Below are 8,626 nucleotides of genomic sequence, written 5' to 3' on the forward strand. Positions count from 1 at the left end.
TTTAAAGTAAATGTAAATGCTGTGACAGACCATCTCAAAACTGGCACAACACAGTATTTTCACTTCATGCTTACACAAAGTCCAAAAATCCAAGTTAATGATCAGCTTGGGGTGTGTGCGGGCTGGAGACAACACAGGCTCACAGAAAGTCAGCTCTTTGGGGTCCACCACTTCTGACAAGATCACTCGGGAGATTTCTATTTGCCAGATCGCGATCACATGAACATCCCGAAACGCTAGGAGGGCAGGAGGGAATCGGAGCTTGGCACAGACCGGGCCAGTCTCACTGTGAGAGGCTCTCATTCAGGAGAGCGAGTGGACTCCCAAGCACCAGCTTGCCTGGTGGGCTGAAGAACGCCCGTGTTAGTTAACAGCGGCTTAGGAAGTAAAACGCTTGCGGCGAAGGGAAGAAACATTTCCACAGAAACGTTTAAAACAGGGAGACCAGCAGGTGGTGTGGTGGTTAAGGCGTTGGACACTCCCACGTGGCTGACCATGGTTCAAGTCCTGGACCTGGTGTCTTGCTCTCTTACTTCCCCCCTCCCTCCCTCTCTCTCTCTCTGTCATCTCTGGTCAAATTAAAATGAATGAATGAATAAAATGAAATAGACTTTTTTTTAAAAAAAAAAAAGAGAAAAGGTTAAAACAATGTATTAGATAAAAAGATAAAAAAAAGGTTAAAACAATGTATTAGATAAAAAGAAAACTAGAATATGATTTAAAAAAAAAGAAAAAGAAAACAGACCCTTCACACCTAAGGGAAACACGAGCACTTTGGGAAGCGCTTCCCCGCTCTGGCCCGTGGCAGCCAGTCTGTCGGGGCTTCCTTCCGAACTCGTTTCTTCTCAGGCTCCCTTTCCTGCAGCCACCCAGTCCCCGCTACCTCTCACTCCCTGAATGGCCTCACTGCAATGACCACCTAGAACGCTCGCCCTCGCCAGCCTCGCTGTGCCTGCCTTCTGTACAGCGACTTCTTCACTAGAACCGACAGACCCCAACCTGAGCTCGACTCCCCTTCAAACCAGCCCCTCTAGCATGCCTCTCCACAGGAGCCCCTCAGGCACACCCTGCAAACCACCAGAGTGGTCCTGCTCTGTCAGCCATTACAACCCAGCTAACGAGTCCTGTCCACTCCACCTTCTAAGAACCTCTGGAATCAGTCCCCACTGCCAGTGTTTCAGGATCAAGCCTTCTGTTATCAAATTGAACTTCTTCCCCGTTCTCCGGCCCGCCTCAGCGTCACTCCTCACAACAATCCAGATGCTTCGCCACCTCTCCTCCAACGTCCAGGATACAAACGCCCTGGGTCTTCCCGTGGCTTACCACTGCTTTCAGAATCCAGTTTCCGCTCCCCAGAACTGGGTGCATAGGGTCTTCATGCTCCTGCCCCTATTTCTAAGAGGCCCATTTTTGGAACCGCCCACGTCCCCTGGGGGACCCCAGCATAGTGACTTCTGGAGTAGGTACAGCTCTCACTGCCTAGTAAAACTGGAGACAGTCAAAAGAATGTATAAACAGTCGTGCTGAATTTGGGGTGACACACATAGCTAACTGGAAGCAAACAGGTAAATGTTAGAGAGACCCCAGCTCAGGTGAAAACTCAAAACTGGGACCACCAATCTGAAGATCTAAGCAAGCAACATTTGGGAGTTCTGAGAACGAGAACCTGATGCTGTATTCTTGACTGAACCCAGATTCCTTTCCTTCCTGAACTTTCCCTTAGGGGTGCTCTCCAATGTGGATACCCAATCTTTACTAGCTTCTTGCCCCAGCGAGAACCTTTGGTGTAATGCTCAGTCCAAGTGCAGATGGGCACCCCGGTCTTGTTGGTGCCCTTCTACCTCTCATCACAGTGTGCCCGACAGCTGGCCCCGGGCACCTGCACAGAGCGGCCAGCACAGACACATCGCTGTTCTCCCTCCCCTCGCCTGATGCAGCTCGGCCGCCTGGCTGTTCACCTGCGTCTTTGTGACAGCCTTCGTATTAAAGGGGTGAGTGTTCTGTGCTTCCCTGAGTCCTATGAGTTGCTTTAGCAAACGAATCGAACCCAAGTAGAAAGCTGTGGGAACCCCAAATTACTGTTGGCTGGTCAGAAGCGAAGTAAAACAACATGAGGCTTGAGACTGGCCTCTCAAGAGGCAGTAATCGGGGGACGGAGATTTCAACCTGAAGTGATCTGACACTAAGTCTGATAGCTTCGGAATTTTTTTTTATTTTTAATTTCCAGAGGATGTGTGTGCTTACCAGAAAGAGAGAAAGTACCCACAATGGGATGTTGTCATGCCAAGTCCTTTTCCTCCGTGTGCCCATGCCATCAGAAGCTTGGGCATATGCACCCAGCGTAGCTCCAGAGCTTATTTAAATTAGAGGGCACTCTTCTGGTGCCCGCTGGTGTTCATGACAGGCCTGGCTGCTTGGTGTACAGGAAAACACCCTCACACCCCTGCTACTGAGACAGCACCCTCGTTAGGGGAGCACAGCAGGAGAAACGGCTTGCATTTTCTTCTATCTATACAATAAAAACAAACAGCCCCATTTAAAAATGAGCAAAAGATCTGAATGAACACTTCTCCAAAGAAGACATAAAGGGGCCGGTAGGTGGTGTGGTGGTTAAGGGCACCGGACTCCCACATGGCCGACCGCAGTTTGAGTCCCAGACCTGGCAGCTTGCTCTCTCACTTTCCTTCTCTTTGTTGCTCTGCCCATCTCTGGTCAAATAAAATCAAATAAATAAATAAATAAATAAAGTTAAATAATTCTACAAAAAGAATAGGATATATAAATACCCAACAAGCACATGAAAAAATGCTCGACTTCATTAGTCATCCAAGAACTGCATATCAAAACCACGAGATACCAGTTCACACACATACTAGGGTGCCTGTACTTCAGACAGACGGTGACAAGTGGTACTGGGAATATAAAGGAATTGGAAGCCTTGTACAGTGCTGCTGGGACCTTAAAAAGGTGTGGTCACCCCAAAAAACAAAGTAGTAGCTCTTCAAAAGGCTAACTACAGAGTTACCACAATATCCAACGACCCCATTCTTTTTTTTTTTTAAGATTTACTTAGTTAATTCCATTTGTTATCATTATTATTATTATAATTCTTTTTAATTCAACCAGGGAGAAACAGAGAAAGAAAAAGGGAAAGTGAGAAAGCAAGCCCCCAGATCCAGGCCTCGAAACACAGTTGGTCATGTGGGAGTCCAGCGCCCCAACCACACCACCTGCTGGCCCCACTATCCCATCCTTAAGTATATATTCCAGAAAAATGAAAACTTAACATTCACATAAAGATGTGCACCCAAATGTTCACAGCAGCATCATTCATAATAGACAAAATACATAAAAACCCAAGTGTCCATCAACTGAGGACAAATATAATGTGGTCTATCTATAAGGGGAATACTATTCAGCAATAAAAAGGAATACTGACACTTGCTACAGTAAGGATGAACCCTGAAAACATGCTAAGTGAAACAGGCTCAACTACAGAGAGAGAACAGGTGTCTAAGGCTGGGGAGGATGGCCTTGGGAAATGAGGGCTTAGAGACAAGATGTCAGCCTCTGGCACAGTAAAACATCTGAAACTCATTGTAGCGACGCATGTACAATTCTGTGAGTCTACTAAAAACCACTGGATCGCACAACTTAATACAGCTATGAAAACCTTTCGAGGTGTACGCATTCTCGTTCAAACATGTGCTTGGTGTTTTAATGTTTACAGCGTGCAATCAAACTTTATACAAGTTCTCAATTCTACCAGTAGCTACCTAACCGGTCTTGGGTGTCACTATTTGTCTTCTGCCCTCTGTACTCGACTCTCCTGAAACCTGGAATCCAGTGGTTAGACTTCTGGGTACAGGGACTCCTCTGAGGACTCAGTTTGTTGTGAACCCTTCTGAGGAAAGTGTGCACATGCGCAATCTTCCCAAATCCCCAGGAGCCCTATTTTAAGGCAGCCCAGGTACATCCTCCCATCCTTTCCAGCAGGTCTCACTTCTCAGCCTAGTATCCAAAGTGCATTGTAGTGGAATCACTGCTGATCCAGCCATTTACCTCCCACCTCCGACTACGGACCCAGTGGGGATTGCTTCCGCATATCCCAACATCGAAGGCCATCCTCCTTCCTGGCTTGCCCTCCCAATCCCCTCTTAACACCTTCACAGACACTGCTTCCAACACTGACCTGTCCTGCTAAAAAAAACATCCCGCAAGGATCATCGCTCTACTCTGATCAGATCACCTGACCCTTTCACTGAAACGCAGTATTTGCATGCCTTAGGGAGCCCACTAAGCTCTCCCTTATGCTGAATAGTGTACAGCCAGGAAACAGAAGGCACACCCTTAAAAAGTCACTGCGTACTAACATAACAATCGTGCCAAGGTGACTTCTCAGACTGTGAATATGACGTGTGATTTAGAACACACTTATTTTTTAACTGTACTTGACACTGTCAAAGAATGTGCTCTTGGGACCAGCAGTTAGCATAATGGCTATGTCGCTGGACTCCCATGTAGTCAACTACAGTTCGCGTCCCGGATCCAGTGGCTTAAAACTCACGCCGGGCGCGTGTGCGTGTGTGCCCAAGATCCTGGGATGAAAACGGAGAAGGGATTGTGGCGTGACCCTCCCCCCGGGGGGTGATTTCTCGCTTTCTGTCTCTGTCTTTCTGGCGAGCACACGCGCCCTACAGCAAAAACCACTCCAAAAAAAAAAAAAAAAAGAATGTGCTCTCCATGTTTCCCTCCAACCCCTACACACCTTCTTATGGTGAGTACGCACATGCCCTGCCCTGACATCTGTCCTCTCTGCTCACTCAGGTGGTCCTCCCGGGCAGAGCCAGTAGCTACACTTCACCCTTATGCCCCCGCGGTCTCCAACACGGAGCCGGGAAACTCCATATGAGTACCTGAACACTTGATCACATGTATGCTTGACGCAGTCCATATTGCTGTATCCCCAGTTATAAGATTTCTCAGGAATCTCCTTTTTCCCCTTATCTTTACTGAAGGTCAAACAATGCTTCACTTGTAATGGGTATCTGATTGAGTGAGAATCACCAACTATCCAAGAGTAGCTGTAAGCTCAGCCACCCAACAGAAGAACAGATGCCAACCTCACCTCAAGACGGGTCCCGGATCCTCTCCTAATGGCGACTGCCCAGAGAGTGTACAAAGACGGCTCCTACAGAGAATCACCCATTACCTAGTACTGCTGCAAGCGAAGGCCAACTCCAGTTATAAAACAGAAACGTAATAAATCCTATCCCGGATTGTCATGCCCACATCGTAAGAGGCTGTGAACGGGCTGAAGGGTAAGAACGTTTCTCAGGAACTCTCAAACATGATGTAACGCTTTAGGGCCAACAGGGTCATGCTGTAACATGGGTGAGCCTTGGACATGCTAAGCAAATGAAACCAGACATAAGAAGCCACATGCTGTACAAGTCCATACAGAGTAGCATACAGAGTAGGCCAACGCAGAGACAGGAAGCAGATTAGGGGTGGGCAAGGGCAGGGAACATGCAGATGACTGCTAATGGGTACAGGGCATCTTTCTGGAGTGGTGCAACTGCTCTGGAGTGTGACAAAGACAATGGTTGCACAGGTCTGTGAACATACTAATAAACACTGAGTTCTTTACGATACGGCTGTGAATTCTGTGGTATATACTTTTTGAAAAACATGTATTAATTTATTTACCTATTTATTTGTTGTGATTTTCAAACCACCAGGCCCAAGGACTTGAACCACAGTATGGCTGGGAATCCAGAGCCTCAGCCGTCATGCCACCTGCTGGTCATGTCCTATGTATTTTTTATCTCAATTTTTTTAAAGGTTATAACGACTTTAGCTATTTTATCTCAAACACAACTATTTTTATTACAACTCGATTTGTAATTTATTTTCCAGAACTGGTCTAAACTAGTGGTCGCTAACTAGTTCCTTACTAGCCCCCTTTTAAAGGGCAGCATGAATGGTTGTTAATGGTATTACCAACTTGCCAACATTTACAAGTGAAGACTTGGCACGACTGTGTGAATGTCTGCCTTCCTAAGTGTTAGGCACACCTGCCCAGCCACAGTGATCCAGCTAGGCAGCGGCTAACCACCTGCTCCTCTCGCCTGTCCCCACCCTTCATTCGTCTTCCACACGCTGAAGCCAAGTGTCAGTTGCCACTAAGACCCTCCCAGTTGCAAGTTCACGATCCCCAATCGAAGCAAAGGCCTTCTACCTTTATTGGGGTGTACTGCTGAAAAAACTAAATGCAGAGATAAAAATCATAACAGTGACACCTGTTGGAAAAAAAACTGCGACTGCTACAAATTTATGCTGTGTAAACTAAAGTGAAATAACTCAGGGGGAAAAACCTCATGCATCTGACTCTTACAAACAGAAAACACATTATTTTTATTTTATGTACAATTTAAAGATATTTTCAGGGCCAGTCCCATAGCTCAGCTGTTAAACTGTGTATAGGAACCAGAACGGCGGATCCCGGTCCAAATCCCCACCCCAGCAGGAAGGAGAAACGGAAGGGGTGGAAAGGCAGCATGCATGCACTCGTAGGAGGGCGCGCTCTCTCTCTCTCTCCAGGGACACACGTGCCCTCTGGCAATTGAAAGAAGAATGTAAGAAAGTTATCCTCATCTACTCGCACCGTTCTACAGATAGTAGAACAGTAATAACCTCTTACCCCCATAATTAGATGTTGGCTCACAATGAGGGAACGCTTTCCTATTCAGATTACTGACTAGACAGCAGAGCACCTCTGCATTACTAACTTTACATTTAAGCCACCCAGAGCCCTCCTGACCGTCAAGTACACAAAGAGAAATAACCTCTCTCATCTGCGGGTTCTATGTATTGGGCTCTATTTTGCAAAGCTAAAAGAAAACAAAACACAAGGAAAATTTGGAAACAGATCTAGAGAAGTAGATGCTGTACTTCCTTCAGAGACATGTAAGTTTTTTGAGCTGAAGCTACATCACATACCTACCAGAGCTTTAAAATTGTGTGTACTTATCCAGATCTTCTCCTTTCCTCCAAATAAAATAACTCATCTAGCTGAACTGCTTTTCCTGTAGACGGGAAAGGTTAAGAGTATTTGCATTCTGTTTCATTCTTACCATCACTCTAAAAGCTAATAAAATACCAACATATGCCTTCTAAAGCAGCTATTCCCTTCAAGTTAGCCAAAACCAAACTTATTTCTCAGTCTTCCAAAGAGAGATGGGATGGACCAATTACGTAGTAATTTGGAGGTGAACTTCACCTCTGCATTCTTTTTCCTCCGCGGAGACACCGTCCTTTACCAGCTGGTCCAAGGACCCTCAGGGTTATAGGTGACATTTTAAAGATCGACGTTATCACTGTTAATGGATATTATACATGGAACTGGAGTAACATCACCATTATTATTCCTAATCACACAAATGCAAATGAGCAACTGGATTTTATGTCCGCCTGAAAACACGATCCTACTGGTTTACATTAGACGATGAATAAAAAGGATGTTCTGAAAGTTTGCCAACTTTCTAAGGCACACGATTTCCTACATCACAAAGAAGTTTTTCAGAAGTGTAGGCCTAGAAACAAAATCAATGCTCACCTGAACCCTGACTCATGGAGACAAAGCACCATGACACTGGTAGAGATTCCTGAAAAGCCTCCACCTAGCGCTTCACCCGCTGAGACAGCTGTGCAGCAATCAGGTGATGGGTATCCTTTACCTGTGCGTCACCTGTTCCGCAGCGCGGCCGCACAGACGGCCGAGATTCCAGTCGTGCCCTGCGTCTGTCAATACCTGGTCGATACCACGGCCAACAGCCCCAAGTGTCTGCTACGCTCCTGAGAGCGGCCAGTAAACTGAGGACGTGAGTTTCTTTCCACCCGCGCAGGCTGCCACTTGTGGCTGGTTGCTCCCATCTGGACAGTGCAGCTCTGTCCTTTGAGAAACAACGTGCAAACTTGACTGAGCAAGGAGGCTTCTCAGTGTCCTGCCCAGAGGCTCACGCCGGCGCAAGCCCTCCTGACGCCAAGTGACACACAGCCAGCCAGCCATGATCCTGAGCACAAAGTGCACCGTGAAAGGATCCGTGGCGCTCAGCCTCGGACGGTAAGGTGCACTTACAAGGAGATCATGGAAAAGCAACGTCAAGTTTTCTCTCTCTCTCTCTCTCTCTCTTTCAAAATGGGTGCTCTCCTGTGAATTAGTTTCCGAGAGCATGCCAGCCGTCTTCCCTTTAGACCTGCGCGAAAGCTCCGGTCCAGCGGAGGGCAGGGCGCAGCGGTGCGCGGCGGAGCGAAGCGCACACGTGAACTCTCCGTCCCCGGAGCAGGCGCCTGGGAGCGGCGGGCTCCGGGACCCAGCACTCGGGTCCGGCTGCGAGGTCGTGCCTAGACGCAAAGTTGCTTCTGGCTTTGCATTCTGAGTGGCAGGTACGCTGCGACCTGCCCTCCCGCAGGAAGTCCCCAAGATGGTGCACACAATATCAACAGAACGCGAGCTGGGGCTGGCACGCCTGCGGACGGCGCCCCGGACAATCGCCGCCTGCGACTCGGAGACAGCGAGCCTCGAACCCCCGGCCAGGCGCAGGGCCCCGCCAGGTCGCGCCCC

Source organism: Tupaia chinensis, unplaced genomic scaffold (assembly GCF_000334495.1).
Source record: "Tupaia chinensis unplaced genomic scaffold, TupChi_1.0 Scaffold148822_2, whole genome shotgun sequence".
NCBI lineage: Eukaryota > Metazoa > Chordata > Mammalia > Scandentia > Tupaiidae > Tupaia > Tupaia belangeri.